This window comes from Crotalus tigris, unplaced genomic scaffold (genome assembly GCF_016545835.1).
Source record: "Crotalus tigris isolate CLP2741 ecotype Arizona unplaced genomic scaffold, ASM1654583v1 scf7180000017666.379230911805:20528666, whole genome shotgun sequence".
Classification (NCBI taxonomy): Eukaryota; Metazoa; Chordata; class Lepidosauria; order Squamata; family Viperidae; genus Crotalus; species Crotalus tigris.
In genome coordinates, this window is record NW_024096552.1 from 2,947,464 (window position 1) to 2,963,243 (window position 15,780).

The following is a 15,780-nucleotide window of genomic DNA, read 5'->3' on the forward strand; positions in this document are numbered from 1 at the left end:
TAAGACCTGCTCCATATCACAAATGATTCTATAGTCTATTGACTAAAATCTCTTTTGATTTGGCTCACTAATTATTCAAATATAATGTAAGGACCCACCCCACTTTGCATCTTAAGAAGACAGAACTCTTGGAATAATTCTTCCAACAGGAATCCTTTATTAAGAGAAGTGGTTGCAGGCATGCTAGACAGGACTTGGGGTTCAAGCTCTTCCATTCAAGGTTTTAAGGGGTTCCCCAGTAGTCCCACCCAATCAACCCCCCTTCCAGTGATAGTTTCAAGTATCACAATTCCACCCCTTTTCTTCTTTCTTCCGTCTGGATGGAGACTTCAGATAACTACATGAAAGGCAAATACTCTCCTTTGGTATGCTAACACTTCGAGGTTACAATAAACACACATTCAACATTCAGCCCTTTGAAGTGTACTGAAGGAAGTGAGGGCCATAAAGCCCCTTTGTTCTCCCCCTTCTCTCCCTCTTATGGCAGAATCCAGAGATGGCAGAATTGGGAGTTTCTATATTTGATAATTAAAGATGAAATATAATTGGATTCTGACATCCGGCCCCTCTTAACAATAAGAGAGATCCACCTGAAAGAAAACACAAGTATAAAATTTAGTCAGGCTTGTTAGGATACTCTGTGTGAAACTTCTTCAATAGCTTCGGGGCTCTGACATGACGTTTATGGACCCACTCATTTTGTGAGGCAGGGAGGTGTTTCCAGGCAACTAGGTACTGAGTTGCCCCATGATATCTCCTAGAATCCAGGACTTCCTTTATTTCGAAGTGTTGTTCACCCTCCACCATGAGTGGAGGTGGTGGTGGGGGGATTTTTGGCCGTAGATGTGACTGATGCTCTCTTTTCAGCAAGCTGCAATGAAAAATTGGGTGTATTTGCCTGAGGTTTTTGGGTAATTCTAATTCTACTGTTACTGGATTTATGATTCTTTTAATTGGAAAAGGTCCTATATATTTTGGTCCAAGTTTTTTACAGGGCTGTAGGGACTTTAGGTATTTTGTAGATAAGTACACCATTTCTCCTATAATGAATGGTGTAGGCTCAACCCTTTTTTTATCGGCTTGTGCTTTGTATGCCCGCCTAGCTTCATCTAGTGATTTTCTGACTATTGGCCAGGTGTTTTGTAGGTTTTCCATCCATTCTTTCAGTGAAGGGATCGTTGGTTCTTTTGGGGTTAACTCTGGCATAGGGTTGAAACTTTGACCGTTGGCTATTTGAAAAGGAGTGTAGCCTGTGCTGGAGTGGACTGCATTATTGTAGGCAACTTCTGCAAAAGGAAGTAAGTCCGTCCAATCACTCTGTTGGAAATTTAAAAAACATCTCAAATATTGCTCAAGTACCGACTGGCAGCGTTCCGCTTGTCCATCTCCTTGAGGGTGGTGGCTAGATGTCAATCCCTGAGTGGTCCCTAAGAGGGATAAAAATTCCTTCCAAAATGCAGACGTAAATTGCACTCCCCTATCAGAGATGATGCGTTGGGGTGCCCCGTGCAATCTGTAAATGTGCTGGATGAAAAGTTTTGCTAAGGCCTTTGCAGTGGGAATTTTTTGGCAAGGGATAAAGTGCACCTGTTTGGAAAATAGGTCCGTGACTGTCCAGATAACAGTATTCCCATTGCTTTCTGGCAATTCCACTATAAAATCCATGGCTATTTCCCTCCAGGGGGCTGAGGGACTTGCCACTGGTTGTAATAGCCCTGGCGATTTCCCTTGCAACCTCTTTGCTGATGCACAGGTTGGGCAGCTGGCAACATAACTTTCTATGTCCTTTTTTATTGATGGCCACCAAAATTGCCGTTTAATTAAGTGTAAAGTTTTTACAAATCCAAAATGCCCTGCTGATTTTGTGTCATGGCAAAGGTGCATGAAAGTTACTCTTTGAGTTGTTGGTATATATAACTTTTCCCCTACCCAAGGCAACCCGTCTCTCATTGTGCACACATGTTTGTTTTTCTGGAACCAGTCATCTGTTTCCAAACTTTTTCTGAATTCAATTCCAGTTTGGCTGTCCAGTTGTGGTTTTATTTTGGCTTGGGTTCTTGTGGTTACTGGTGCTGCCAGTTGTGACTCTGCCATTATTGGTCTAGAGTCTGTGGTTCGTGCGCTGTTATATTGGGGCATGCGAGATAGTGCATCTGCCAGGAAGTTCTTTCTTCCTGGTAAATGTTTGAGCTTAAATTGGAATTGGTGAAAATGCTGGGACCAGCGGACTTGTTTGGGATTGAGTTTCCTGGAAGTTTTCAGGGCTTCTAAATTTTTGTGATCAGTCCACACCTGGAAGGGGATTTTGTTGCCTTCCAGGAACTGTCGCCACGTGAGTAATGCCCAACGTATCCCATAAGCCTCCTTCTCCCATACGGGCCAGCGCTGTTCTGTTTCCGTGAGTTTCTTGGATGTATATGCACAGGGTTGCAATACTGTATCATCATTTTCTTGTAATAGCACAGCCCCCACTGCCACATCACTTGCATCTGCCTGTATTATGAAGGGCTTGTCCATGTCTGGGTGCCTTAGTACTGGTTCGGCAGAAAAAAGTCTCTTTAGTCTCTCAAACGCTGCTTGGCACTCCATTGTCCATGTTAGTGGCTGGCTAGGTTTTACTGAGGATGTTCCCTTCGTTTTTAGTAAGTTAGTGAGGGGCAAGGCTATCTGTGCAAATGAGGGGATGAATTGGCGGTAAAAATTTGCAAAGCCCAGGAAACTTTGTAGTTGCTTTCTTGTGCGGGGTGGTGCCCAATTTAGTACTGCTTTGACCTTCTCCGGGTCCATTTCAATGCCCTGTGGGGATATGCGATAGCCTAGGTAGTCTATCCTTTCCTGGTGGAATTCGCATTTTGAGAGTTTGGCATATAGGTGAGCGGCTCACAGCTTCTTTAAAACCGCTCTGACAAGTTTGACGTGTTCTTCTTTTGTTTCAGTAAAGATAAGAATGTCGTCCAAGTAAACAAGGACCCCCTTAAATAGGTGCTCCCTTAGAACGTCATTGATTAATTGCATAAAGACTGCAGGGCCCCCTTGTAATCCAAATGGCAAGACTTTGAATTGATAGCACCCCATGGGGCAGTTAAATGCAGTCTTCCATTCGTCCCCTTCCTTAATTCTCACGCGATAGTAAGCTTCCCTTAGGTCTAGTTTAGAAAAAAATTTCCCTTTCGATAGGTGTGACAGCATGTCTTTCATGAGGGGCAGCGGGTATAGGTTGCTTTCACTGATTGTATTCAGGGCCCTATAATCCACGCATAAACGTAAGGAGCCATCCTTCTTCTCTCTAAAAAGGACCGGGGCAGCCACTTTAGGCTTGGCTGGCTCAATGAAACCTCTCTCCAGGTTTTTTTTTATAAATCTTTCCATTTCCTCCTTCTCCTTTGGGCTCATGGAGTATAATCTGGGCTTCGGGAGTTTTGCCCCAGGCTTGAATTCAATGGTACAGTCTGTGGGTCGGTGGGGGGGAAGCTCATTCGCCCTCTCCTCACTGAAGACTTCAGCAAGGTCCCTATATTCCTCTGGTATTTCTGTTAATCTTTTTTCCTCTCCTATGGATGCTTTTTCTATTCTTGATTCTGGTAGCCTCCCTTGGGGTTTTAAGTCCATAGGGTCCCCCTTCGGGAATTTGATTTCTGTCGTCCTCCAATTTACCCAGGGGTTCCATTTTTTCAACCATTCCATCCCTAGAATCATTGGGCATTCCATACCTGGGGTCACCACAAACGTTAAGTCCTCTTCATGGTTGCCCAGGGAGAGGTGTATTGGCAGAGTGGCTAGGGTAGCTGGCATCCCCCCTGCTATGGATCCATCTAGCTGGCCAAATGAGATTGGTTGTTCCAGTCTCCTGGATGGGTGCCCAGATTCCCCACTAGTGTTGGGCTAATAAGGCAGCGGGTGCAGCCAGAGTCTATTAAGGCTTTCACCTTCACAGCTTCGGGCATGGGGGGGATTAATATAGTCACTGTTTTGAAGATGGGTGTGATGCATCCACTTACCAGGGGTTCGCCCTCCGAGCTGTCATCTGAGGCATCCACCGTCCCTGTGGTGTAGGCTGGAGTTCTTTTCCCTTGGTGAGCAGAGGTGGGGGTTTCTGCAATTTCCATCATTCTCATGGCTGTTTCTTTTGGCTTAGCTGAATACTCTCTGGGTTTGTTGATTGGGGATCTGTCTGGGTTGTGCTGGGGGGCCTTTGAGTGGCATTCTACAGCTCGATGCCCTTCTCTTCCGCACTTGAAACACCCCATTTGCTTCTTGGCTGTATCCGATGATTTCACCGGTTGGTGTGTCAGCTCAGGCGGGGGCGGCTCCATTGTTTTCTTCGGCGGTGCCTCTTCAATATGTCGATCTCTGCTTCCTCTGCCAAGACGTACCATTCCTCAAGTCGATGTGGGTCCCCTCGGGGCAGGCAAGCATCATATAGATCATAGTTTAGTCCGTCTTTGAAATGGCCAAGGAGGATGTCTTCTGGCCAATTCAGTTTGCTGGCAATGGCCCGGAATTCTTGTGTATACTCGGCCACTGGGCGTTTGCCTTGCCTCATCGTTGTTATTCTTTCACGGGCTTTGCGATCAGCCAGGGGGTCTTCAAATCGTCTTCTCAAAGAGGACATGAAACGGTTGAAGTTACTGAGTTCTGGGGCATTGGAGTCATGCAAGTTCACTACCCAATCCGCAGCTGGTCCATCCAGGGCAGATTGCACGATCCGGATGCGGGCTTTGTCGCTGGGAATGTCCTGCCCATATTCCTCCATGTAGCTGAGTACTTGGGTTAGGAAAAACCCCAAGCATGTTGGCTCCCCTTTGAATTTCACCTCCAACGGTGGACGTCTTGGAATGGATCGGTGCCTCCGTTGTGGGTGGTAGTGTCTTCCGTCCAGATTGCCATCTGTGGTCCGGTAGGGGGTGGGGGCTCCTGGATCAGTAGATGTCCCTGGGGTTGCAGGTTCCACGTCCCCCTCGGTGTCTCTCCCTTTGTGGCTCCAGGAACTGGGGCGGCCGTAGGGCTCAGTATTCTCCTCTCCTAGGGAGCTGAGAGTTCTCTTCATCAGGTCAATAGCTTTCTCTAGGATCCAGTCTGAGTACGGTGCCCAGCTTCCTCCCTCTTCACTTGCGTGCAGGGATTTCTCCATCTCCTGCTTCCATTCTGGTTGCTTGGTCCCCCGTCTCAGGGTCACCTTTCTTGATTCCTTTCCCCACTCACTTTTCTTTCCAACGCCCATCGACCAGCGAGGCTTGTGGTCCTGTGTCTCCACCACTTCTTCTCCTGAGGAATCTGGCCTCTCGGATTCCAACATCTGGCAAGGTTCCAACTGGGTCAGCGGCTCTCTTTCCAGGGAGTTTTCCCCCTCTCTTGCTTCGTTGTCTGACATGGTAAATTTTTGCAAAATCCCCCGGCAAGGGTCTCCCTTCCAGGTGGATTAATTTTGCAAGTCCTAACCCCTTAAAACCTTGAATGGAAGAGCTTGAACCCCAAGTCCTGTCTAATGTAAGGACCCACCCCACTTTGCATCTTAAGAAGACAGAACTCTTGGAATAATTCTTCCAACAGGAATCCTTTATTAAGAGAAGTTGGTTGCAGGCATGCTAGACAGGACTTGGGGTTCAAGCTCTTCCATTCAAGGTTTTAAGGGGTTCCCCAGTAGTCCCACCCAATCAACCCCCCTTCCAGTGATAGTTTCAAGTATCACAATTCCACCCCTTTTCTTCTTTCTTCCGTCTGGATGGAGACTTCAGATAACTACATGAAAGGCAAATACTCTCCTTTGGTATGCTAACACTTCGAGGTTACAATAAACACACATTCAACATTCAGCCCTTTGAAGTGTACTGAAGGAAGTGAGGGCCATAAAGCCCCTTTGTTCTCCCCCTTCTCTCCCTCTTATGGCAGAATCCAGAGATGGCAGAATTGGGAGTTTCTATATTTGATAATTAAAGATGAAATATAATTGGATTCTGACATATATCAACTATGAACTGCAAGTCAGAATTCACTGAAATTATGTTATGTCAAAAGCAAATCATGGTTTAGTACAGGGGTCTTCAAACTTGGCCCTTTTATGGTATGTGGACTTCAACTCTCAGAATTCCTCAGCCAGCATGCCTGGCTGAGGAATTCTGGGAGTTGAAGTCCACAAGTTATAAAAGGGCCAAATTTGAAGACCCCTGGTTTAGTATGTTGTCATCCAAACCTTACAGACTTCAAATAGTCTGGGAGACTTGCATAGGATTTTTGGTGCATGAAACCCAAGAGGACGGTTTCCCCTCATTTTGAAATAAACCATAAGATATTATTTTCTTCTCAATTAAAAAAAAAAGGTCTCTTGGAAAACTTGGGACTATCAAACATAGCAGTCTTATTTCCACAAAATGCCCCAATAGAAATGATTGTTGTTCGTCCATCGATTTCGATGAGGACCTTGACATCTTGTGGATTATGGGCCATCAACAATCTGTCCGTAGGTGGCTGATAAGACCGATGTTAGCACGGAATGTTCTACCACATACTGAACAAAGAAATGTAGACACTGTTACTTCAGCATTTACAGCTCTGGCTTTGCAGAGTGCTCGCTTCTCTTGTGCCAAGATTGTCCTTCTGTGTTCATATGTCTGGTAACCCTGGTACACCAAGGTGCGCCATGTCGGTCGATCATGCACCAGAAGTTCCCAAGAGATGGTGTTAATATCCAGGGACTTAAGAGAGGCTTTTTTGCGTGTCTTTGTATCGCTTCTTTTGTCCCCCGTGCGATCGTTTTCCTTGAGACAGCTCACCATAGAAGAGCTGTTTAGGGATGCGGTGATCTGGCATCCTTACAACACAGCTTGCCCAGCGCATCTGGGCTTTCCTCAACAGAGTGTAAACTGATGATAGGCCTGCTCTGGAGAGGACATCTGTGTCTGGTATCTTATCCTGCCACCGAATCCTCAAAATTCTACGAAGGCAAGTCATGTGGAAGTAGTTCAGTTGCCTAACATGTCTTCTGTACACTGTCCAGGTCTCACTAGCATACATCAGGGTAGTTAGCACTGCTGCCTGGTAAACTTTAAGCTTAGTAGCAAGGCTTATTCCACGGCGGTCCCACACGTTAGTCCGCAATCTGCCAAATGCAGAACTTGCCTTGGCAATTCTACAGTTGACCTCGTTGTCAATTGTCACTGCACGGGAGAGGGTACTACCAAGATACGTAAATTGGTCCACTGCTTGCAGCTTTTGTCCCTTTACTGTGATGGTAGGCTCTTGATATTGGGCTTTTGGAACTGGCTGGTACATCACTTCATTTTTCTTCATGTTGATGAAGAGGCCAAAGTTGTCACAAGCGGCTGCGAATTTGTCCATGCTGGCTTGCATTTCCTGCTCCGATCCTGCATTAAGGGCGCAGTCATCAGCAAAGAGGAAATCTTGTAGCACAGTCTCCTTTACCTTGGTGACAGCATAAAGTCTTCACAGGTTGAACAATTTCCCATCGGTTCTATACCTCAGATTAACTCCCACTGAGCTGTTCTGAAAGGTGTCTGACAGCATGGCTGAAAACAACATGCTGAACAGGATTGGTGCCAGCATGCAGCCTTGCTTAATGCCGTTAGTGACAGGGAAGGCCTCTGAGGCTCCACCGTTACTCAGAACACGAGCTGCCATGCCATCATGGAGCTGCCGTATCATCAGAATAAATCTGTCAGGGCACCCAAACTTCGACATAATGCGCCATAATCCTTCACGACTAACTGTGTCAAAAGCCTTGGTGAGATCCACGAAGGTGGTGTATAGTTCACAATTCTGCTCCTGACATTTCTCCTGGAGCTGTCGAGCTGCAAAGATCATGTCCACCGTGCCACGCTCTTTGCGGAAACCACATTGTGTCTCAGATAGTATGCCCTGTTCCAGATGGTCAATCAGGCAATTTAGCAATACTCGTGCAAAGATCTTGCCTGCAACAGAGAGAAGTGATATTCCTATATAATTATCGCAGACTTGTCAATTTCCTTTCCTCTTGTAGAGGTGCACGATGGACGTGTCTTTCAGTTCCTGGGGAATGGAACCTTGTTTCCAGAAAGATTGGAACAACTGGTAAGTTTTTCCACAAGCCTTATAGACTTCCGCTGGGATTGCGTCAGATCCTGGCCCCTTACCACTGGAACACTGACTGATGACCTATGAAGTTTCAGCCTCTGATGGTAGGGCATCCAGGCTATAGTTGATATCTACCTGGGATATCCTGTCAATCACCTCATTATTGATGGTGGATGGGTGGTTCAGCACAAGGTGGAAATGCTACTCCATCAAGATAACAACAATAGCAATAGCTCACTTTTTTTAAAGTACCAGCCTCCACTGATGATAATAAATGGATGCTACTATTTTAATGTTAAATATGCATTTGTGAGCTGTTCTGGAGGATATGTAGAGCCATCAAGTACATTAATCTTCTGGGTCTCTAGAAGGAACCCAAGATTCTCCTTCACTTCCCAGCCTCTGAATCATCTCAAGAACCCTGTGGACTTGTAGGCTGAGTCAAACAGTAGCGTAAAGTCATCTAATGAGATATTGTGGGAATCTGAACAAAGGTTTTATTCCAACACTACAGTAATTCTACCAGATAGAATTAATCTATTTTCAATTCCAAATAAGTTCCAGAGCAGTAGACAATATATTAATCTAGCAATAAAAATATGGGAAGAAAAACTTCAATACCCACCCCCCAACCCACAACTAGGTAGCCAGACAAAGGGAACTAAAATGGGCAGTCATAAAAATGTCTGTTTATTGTCTGAGAGGGGCTCTATGGAGGATCCATTTACCTGCATAACTTTTACCCCTGTACCCCCCCAAAAGTTTGCCTTGAAGCCATTTCAACTAAAGTCCCTTTTTTCTCAGGATGAAATTCACCCCTTTTATTGTATTATTTCCATTGGTGAATCAAGGAAGATACAGAAAGAGTACCCAAAGATTAAAAGGCAAACACAAAACCATTTCCTCCAACTAGGCCTGCTTTGAAAGCAACAAATAATTTGTTGCTTTGAAACTACCGCCCTTGGACCTTCTTATATACTGAAAAGACAACAACTTTCAAACATAGAGATTAAAATAATAAAGTCAAAACAGCAATAGCACTTAGACCTACATACCACCCCATTGTGTTTTACATATACAGCACTCTCTGGGTGGTTTACAGTGGTTGCCAACATATTTACATGGCTGTGCAATACAAACTTTTGATTGCTGAGTCTTCTTAGGATATTCCCTTTCCAACCTAAAAACAATAACTGAAAAAATACTGAAACATTATAACTAGTCCATAGATAACAACAAATTAAGCCTTTCTATTGTAGGGCTAAGGAATAAAACATATTGTGCACTCAGCTTGATGTAGGATTCTTTTAGCAGAAATTTCAGCAATATTGAATGTGGCGTCCTATCATTTTTTGATATGTACGTGATATCCATGTTGTCTCCCCACTTCAAATAATCTTTCATCAATGTTTTAATTCAAGAGTCAATTTATCAGTCAGTCAAAATTACAGTTCAGTGTGTTAAGCCACTTTAAAACCTTCCTGTAGATTCTCCTCTAAAAGATTAGCCAAAAGTCAAGGTTTTTTTTTTCCATAAACAGTTCTTAGATTTAAACAACAGTCCAGGTGTTTTTTTTTTCTTTCAGACACTTTTAAATCTTAGAGCTGTCTCTTCCTTTGTTCCCAGCTGTCTTCAAGGTTATTTACAATTCAAAGGAACAGCTTTTTCTTTATTTCTGGGCATTCTGTCAATTTCTGAGTCCTTATTGTTAGTATTCTATGCTCTGATTCTCCGCTAGATGTCAGCAGTTATTTCTTTTTTCAGGTTTTTTTTTCAGTCAAAAAGTTATTTTTGTTATATATTTTTATAATTCCATCAAAACTCTTTAGGGTATAATATTGACAGTTTTTTAGTTCCTAAATTTGTCCAAACTGTGGTATTTTAAATCAAATTTTAGTATATCTCTTTCCTCCTTAATATTAATTTGCCGCTTCTGTCTATAAGGGAATGAGGATATAGTCCCCTCCCTTCACTTCCGGAGGTTTTCTTGCTTTGGGGATCTTTCTCAAGGATTCAATTAGTAGATAGAAGAAAGAAGATCAATACTCTCACCAATTCCAAGCACGCTGTTCACTGATGTTCAGGTTCGTGCTCTTGGACTTCGGCTGCAAGTAGCTTGGGCTAGACGCTGATCTCACGCTAGTCTTTCTCCTGTCAGGTCGGAGGGCTTCCCCTGGATCAAATGAAGTGACCGCTGTCGCTTCGTGATCAATGGGGCACCCCTCCTTCAAGGTCACCTCTTCGGGGTGACGTCCAACCCATCCAGGTTCCCCCTGGTAGGGCGAATCTAGCCATGAGGAGAGGAGGTCCATTCTCCCATGGCCGAGCACTATGGGTGCAAAACTGGAAGTCCTATCTATCATACAACTCTTGTCACTTAACAGAATTGGACTGATGAGAAATGAAATCCAAAACATCTGATAGGCACTAATTTTCCTATCCTTCCCTTGGCATCATTGTGGGGCCACAGAGAAGGAAAACCACAAAAACCAGCTGTCCTTTCTGAAAATGGATGTGAAGTATAGGCTTGCTGTTTGGCAGCTGTACTCTCTCAGAAGAGTTTTTATCTTTTCTAAGACAATTGTAGTAAAGGTGTAGTAAAACAAGCACAGCCTTTCTCTGGAGTTGGGGAGGAAGCTAAGATCATCCCTGCGGTTGCCCAAGATATCTGGTTTGCTCCACATCTAGATCCTAAAGTTGGGAGCAAACTGGGGCCTCATAATATTCAGCAGAATGAGACACAATATTATTCAACATTGTGTAATGCATGCAACCATTCACACCCCTGTTCAAATCTGATTTTCTTAGGATGCTACTCAGTTCTACATGTTGTTACAATTATTCTGAATTTCTACCAATTGTATTTGAATACAAATTAGCAGTAAACAGGGCTTTTTTTGTCATAGAACACCCAGAACGGAGTTCAGGCACCTTTTTTGGATGGAACCTTGTAGGGTAGGCAACGCAGGTTGTATGACGTGTGTGAGTTTTGGCACCTTTTTTTTTTTTTTTTTTTTACAAAAAAAGCACTGGCAGTAAAGAATTCTGTCATTATACTTTCCATACAAATGAGGACTCCTCTGCCTTGCTAACCTTTAACCAGGATTCAGATCTTCTTTGCTATCTATAATTTCAATAGTTGTCAGGAATAAAGTGCTAGTGAAAATGACTGCTGTGTATCATGAATTGTTTCTTAAAGATGCTTGGAGGTGGGGTTTTAAAGCAGGCTATGACATGGTAAACTTGTATTTGGACAACATTAGTTGAACCAGGAAGGATTTTTCTCCTTTATGCAAGAAAGAGAAATCTAGCTAGTGTTTCTCAACCTCAGCAATTTTAAGAGGTGTGGAGCTCAACTCCCAGAATTCCCCAGCCAGCATAGAAGCAAGGAATTATTTTCTACAGAAAGTATTAATTTTTTAGATCCTGATCTGTTACATCATGAGGTATGTTTCAGATACTAAGAGCTTTACCTTTCAGTAAGAAATAGGCCATAACTTAGTTTCTGAAAATTTTGTTGGATTTATTTTAAATTAGGATAGTCCTCTAATATTCTACTATGGTTTATGAACTATTTGGATTTACACTTTATGTGAAGCCACCTTTTATCATGTTATGCTTAGCAACTATAACCTGATAAGTTTTTATAATACCCATGCTTCACAAGTTATAATAGTTGGCTTCATGCTAAGCCAAAAATAAACAGTCACACAATCTGTGAGAATTCAGCTTTTGTGGTTGTTTTTTTAATATTGCTCTTCTGTTTCTATCCTCCCAAATTAAAGTAGATTTGGAAAACAACACAAAAGGAAAATCCAAGCCAGAATGTCAAGTGTACAAATTGTGAGAGAAAATAAAAACCTAAATCCATCAGCTTATCTGTACATGCCACCCAAGCAGTCTTGACTCCAGAAATGCCACGTTTGAGTGCTCAAAAGCAAGGAAGAGGCATTCAGGTGTGCAAGTGCCCTGTCTGCCTCTAATGATCATGGATAGGAAAACTGCAAATACTAAGAGCTTTCGGGACCATCACACAGATGTAGATGCCAGCTGAGGTTGCCACAAAAGATCAGACTCACTATATCTGTCCTGGTAAAAGCACAGAAACTGATGAAAAAAAAGGGTTTAAATCATTGCTGTGACTCTTTTAATGGTCTTCTACTAATTCTGGAGGAACGTCACATTAGTTTTGCTCTTGTAGTAGTGCTACGCAGATGTTAAAGATTCCTTAAGTGGAAAGAATAGATTTCAGTCCCGGATCTCCTACACTGATTAACAGTTGGAACAATACAGATCCCCACAGACATATCCAACTGCATGACAAAAGCTACTGCAGCCTTCCCCAACTTGGTGCTCTTCAAATAGATTAGGTAAGAACATGCCATAAATTGACCAATTGACCTTGCAGGTTGTAGATAATGAATATTATAGTCAAACACATCCTGAAAGTGCCAGGTTGGGGGCTCTGTGCAGCTGCTTTTTTAGGCCTTATAGCTGCTTTGAATAGCCACTAGCTTCCAATGAAGGGATGGTCCCCTAATTCTCCCATCTCCCTATTTTTACTGAGAAAGAGCAGAATAGTATTTTGATACATTCATGCAAGAACACTGTGAATTATAAACAGATCACCAATCAGAACTCTGCTGATGTTGATTCCATAATGATTTAAATACATAAACCCTGGCCATTAAGAGGGAAAGTAACTGCATGCCATTCGTTTTATTACTCTCCTTTTCAAAGAGGGGCTCTAACTGATGTTCGTAGTTGTCGGAGAAGGCAGTGACTCAAGTCCGTGACCCTAGAATGAAGGAGAGTCAAATTAGACGGCCTTCCAGCGTCAAGCCCAAGACAGTCGCCTTCACCTTCTCTCTCAGGCGAACCCGGGCGCGCCCAGTCAACAAACCCCGAAGTCTCAAGGAAGGAGTTCGCATCCGGGCAGTTTGGAGTTGCTGCCTTGCTTCGCGAACAGGAGCAGAGCAACTCCGACGCTGAGCAACGCCAGCTGTCCGGATACCCAGCGGACGTTGCAATTGGCCGGAAGGCTCTTTTCGAAAGAGTAACAGAAGAAGCTAAGATCATTGACCGACTTACTTCGCCTTGGCTATGGGGTGTAAGGACCCGAGCCTGGTTTCTTCCACCAGCTGGAAGCTGCTGCGATTTTCCTCCAGAGAAGAAGAGAAGCAGCAGTAGCAGCTCCTGGTGTGCGCGGGAGGAGAGCAAAGCCACCTGCGAAAAAGGAAGGAGTGCCTGAGCCGTCTGCCAGCAGCCGACCTCAGCAATCGGCGCTCCACATCATCCAACCACTCCCACCTGGAGCCGGTCCGGAGCGCCTGCTCGCCCTGCTCACTCCCCCCCCCCCCCGCCGGTTCCGGGGATTGCGAGGCAGTTCTTCGCCTGAAAGCGGAAGCAGGATGCTGGGAGCTCCGGAGAGGGCTTTCCAGGCGCTGCCCTCGACCGTTCTGCTGTCGCTACGGGAGTATCTCATTTTCCTTCCTCGTGGCGGGACCTCACTGGTAGCACCATAATACGATTTTCGACTGCAGTCTCTATAGCCGCTTCTTGCCCCGGAGAAAGTTTCATCGAACTCGGTGTCCTTGTTCGGGTATGGTGTTAAAATGTTACCCAAAATATATTTTAGGGTTGTTTTATCGTGCGAACCTATCGTTTTAGATTCATATGATTAAGGAAGCCAAGCCTGAAACTGTAGTATAGTAAGAGCAAGTGCGGAATGATCTTATGGCCACCCTTGTTCAGGTTTCTTAAATCACAGTTGGTTGCGCTCCACTTCACGTGTACATGAAGTTTTCTCGTTGCAAACAATCATGCAATCTCTTTGAGGCTGGCTGTCCGGTGACGTCACAGATTTTGCGGAAGGCAGGGGCTAGTCAGAGCTCGTCACGCGTTTGTTTCTATAAACTGGAAGTCGGAAGGCGCATACATTTACATAATTATTATATCCCCGATGTATCTCAGCGTTTCTGATTTCGAAGAACTCTAGTGAACAATCCCAAAAAGGCTTTATTGCTAGTCTCTGAAGCTGTTGAAGGAAATAAAAGTTATTCTTTTATAAAATTGTAGAAAAATAATTGTAGAAATGCAATGCCAATATATGAGTGTCTATTTAACACAAATGTAACACTGTAACGCAAATATAGCAATGCACTGCCAAATGTGTGAGAAGGTTTGTTCAATGTTCACTGCCTAAAAATGCCTCTGGAAACAGGAACTTACACTTTGAATAGAAATCACAATCAAAGAGGGGATTTTGACCTTAGGTGAAAATTACAAATAAACAAGATAACAGCAGATGGGTGTGATGAAAGTTAGCCCAGAGAAGAAATATTAAAAAGGGCAGAAAAATATATTTTTCCTCAAAAGGACTTTTTAAAACCAAACCTGGCCCCAAATCTATCTCTCTGCCCCAAGCAAGAGCTAGGCCCATACAAATGCAAATGTAAAACCATCAGAAAGTTGAAGCCAGAGCAATCAAGAAGACAAAAGAGAAGATCTGTATACCCCACCCAAACTCTAGGAGTCAGTCCCATCACCTGGGAAGCAGGATATGATAATAGAATTAAACCACAGATATCAAGGCCTAGACAAACACTCAGAAACAGCCTCAAGGTTCATGCCACAGGAACAGGAAACTATTCCAAACAAAAGGCTAGAGGGGGTATAAAAGCCTACTGCCCCATGTGCTCCTGCCCTTCTCTCTTCTCTCTCCTCTGCACTTTCCTGAAGAACCATCTTTCTGCAATAAACTGTAACCTTCCCAAAGCAGTCGCCATGTTTGCTTATTTATTCCCGGCTTGGATGAACCAGGATGAAAACTTTACTTCTAACAGGTGGAAGAGGTCAGGATGACTTTAAGTACAACTTCAAAGTACATTTATAAAGATGAAAGAGCTTCTTAGATGTGACATGCATTGTAGGGGTATAAAATGCAGATCTTGAAACCAGGCCAGTGTGCTCCTGGAACCCAATCCATTGCAAACGCCTCTTCTCTTTTCTTTACTTTTTATTCTTTTTACGTTATTCTCCAATAAACCTTTGTTTTGTTAACCAGACTTGTCTTTGTATTGTGAGTATCAAAATTTGGGGTTTTTACATCTCACACTGTGGTTACATACATCTGAGTGAGTCTGCTTGTAACATTCCTGCTGCAAATATTCTTTTCTGAGGTTTCAAGTTTTTTGTATCGTGTGAACCTATTATATTGATTTACTGAAATGCTCTAATTTATAGCATTCAGATTAAAATAATCCAAAATGACAGCCATTTTGAATTCAAACAGCACAGTAATGTGCTGGGCGTAAGGTGGAAAGTAATATGTAATAACACGGGACCAGCCTATTTGCAGGACTCCCGTCCCCTATTGTTTTTGTCTGTCCCACCAAGTCTAACAGGGAGGGCATGCTCCAGATCTCCATCAGACAATGTCATCTTGTTAGACCCCAGATCGTGTCTGCTTTGTGTCTGACTTGTGAAACAGCATCTCCCCTAGAGATTCGTATGGCCCCCAATGCTGTTAGTCTTCTGTAAGGCATTGGAGACCTGGTTGTACTCCCAGGCATTTGGGCCAGGAGGTAAGGTGAATCTCTTGCTGATGTAGCTTTTTATTTTGGGATTATTATTTTAACTTTAAGAAAGCCTTGTAACTTTCTACTGTTATGGTTTTCATCCTTGTACAGTACTCCACCCAGAGTCATTATT

General features: G+C 43.6%; 1 protein-coding gene across 4 annotated transcripts in view; it reads right to left on the reverse strand.

Moving 5' to 3' along the window:
• The window catches only part of RAB3D (RAB3D, member RAS oncogene family), a 46,295-nt gene extending 31,847 nt beyond the window's left edge, over nt 1–14,448 (reverse strand). For 3 of the 4 annotated variants that reach the window (XR_005555918.1, XR_005555917.1, XM_039336471.1), the window contains exon 1: nt 13,159–14,448. The gene's annotated coding sequence lies outside the window, so the exon portion shown is untranslated. The remainder of the gene's footprint in view (nt 1–13,158) is intronic. The other variant, XM_039336472.1, reaches the window with a different exon arrangement.
• Between the last annotated feature and the right edge of the window lie 1,332 nt (nt 14,449–15,780).